Here is a 2,282-nt window from a genome sequence, read left to right on the forward strand (position 1 = left end):
CCTTAGTGCTGAGTGTCAAGCAGGGAGGCACTGGGTCCCATTTTTGGTATGACTCGGTCGGGATTTGAACCCACGACCTTCCAATCTGAGGGCGGACACTCCAACACAAGGCCACTGAGCTGGTTGAGCTTAGATTCTAAAGAACTGACAATGGTCATTTGTTGAATCTGCTGCATTAGGAGGTCATCTTTACTGATATCAAAGCTATTCCTATTAAAGTAGATGAAGTTCAATTTGAACATTGGACTCTTAATGTGTAGCAGCTTCACAATTTTTGCACCCATTGAATTTTTTGGAGAATTTCTGCTTGAATTTCTTTGCAGTGTAGTTCACTTTCGGCTTATCCCTTTCGGGGTCACCAAAGCGTAACATCACCCACTGTTTCGCATCAGTGATTTGGCAGATTTTTTATGCCGGATGCCCTTCCTGACGCAACCCTGTACTTGAGGGGCACAGGGACCCAGTTAGGCAGCAGGGTCAAGGGTCTAGTCTAAGGACCCAATCTGGGTGGGGATCAGTGGACAACCCTGGAATCGAACCCAGGGCTCCTGCATGTCAGCCCTTCACGTAGCCCACTGAGCCACCCAGCTGCCCTCTTACAGTTTTTTACTGTTACTGCCCAGCTGCTTGAATTTCTTTGCAGGATGTCAGAATAACCTGATCTGGATCAGATCTGGATGTGAACTGCCCCCACCCTCACAGATATTTGGCATGAGAAAGCTCCAAAGGTTGAGGTCAGAGGAGGATGGGGGCCACAGCACCAGTTTTTCTCCTTTTATGCTCATAGGAGTCGATGATGCAGATGTATGAAGATGTGTTGGTTACAGAAAACAAGGTTCTTTTCGTACCACGTTTGCCGTTGTCGATCCATCTTGGCTAGCTGACCGCTAAAAGAATCGGAAGTGACCGTGAATACTTTTGGGAATTTCAAACACAAAAAAGCCCAGGGCTGAATCACTTGAGGGTTCATTCACCCATAGTCGCATGAAAGAAACTGCTAACAGCACCACCTGGAGGCCGAAAGTATATTACAGTTGTAGTTTTGGAACACCATAAAGAATCAATGGAAACATTTAGGTGGTTTGTACTAAACACAGCTTCTGCAGCCACAACTTGGTGGGCCAAATTTTGCTCCCAGGCCCCACTTTGGGCACCTGTGATCTGGATCATCCAGAGTTGCATGGCACTCATGGGTTTTAATGAGCCTTCATGTCTGTCTGCAGTTTCTGCTTGTGTGTGTTGTTTAGGTGCAATTCTATAAAAAAAATCCCAGATTTCACCTTTTCTATCAATCCATGCCACCATAAATGTCCACGTTTTAAACAAAGTTGTATTTATTTATGTATTTACAGCATTTTTTTTACTGTTAAGAATTGTTTTCACAAAACCAATATCTATATCTTCTCCTTTAAGGTTTGTGTTGGATTTGTATCCACTTATCCACCATGTTTGTTTATGACTATTGTTCCTTTATGTTTACATTAGGTTTTTACCCATTAATAAACTTTCATTTATGTCTATGTTATATTTCTGTTGTTAGCTTTTCAGGAGTCTATATTGCCAGATGGAAATAGTTTTCTGACTTTCTCTGGTACATTGTCAGATTATTTTTAATGTGCAATATCCCAGTCTAATAAAGGGCCCATACCATGACTTTCTTAAGCCTTTCAGAGTAAACTGTATCTAAATATATGATCATATATTACCCTTGGAACAGTAAAAACAAAGTATTTATGAAATATTAGTTATTTTTGTGAGTTTTTTCCTACCTGGAAGCAAAACGACTCGATTCCTGCCGCGGCGTCAGCCTAGAGTCTCTGGCAGCGTGTCTTTGTTTCTCTCACGAAAATAAACTACATCCAAACTGAAACTGAAAGTGCTGATCACTGCTAGCTCCGCAGAGAAATTGGGTGTTGGTGTTAGACTGGGGGCGGAGCTGGCAAAGCAGACTCTTCCTGAAAGGGGCGGTCTCACTCTGTGACATCAGATCGTCAGGACCCACTCATGTTTATGTATTTATGCGTTTTAGAATAAAATGTTTTAATCTAGTATGAAATATAATCCACTGTGAACCTCCAGTGCAGAACTAAAACATTTGCAAATGTTCTGCGACAAAAAAAATATATATTTGTACAAAGCCTTTCTTCATCCTTTTCTTCTCTTTATTTTCCTTAATCACCAAACTTCTAAGGTTTTGTTACCCTTTTATAGAAATCCTCTGTCATTTTGGAGAGACGTTCTGTTCTGGCTCACAGCGATGGACGAATTTTAAAGAGTGATAA

This window comes from Oryzias melastigma, unplaced genomic scaffold (assembly GCF_002922805.2).
Source record: "Oryzias melastigma strain HK-1 unplaced genomic scaffold, ASM292280v2 sc00318, whole genome shotgun sequence".
NCBI classification, from domain to species: Eukaryota; Metazoa; Chordata; class Actinopteri; order Beloniformes; family Adrianichthyidae; genus Oryzias; species Oryzias melastigma.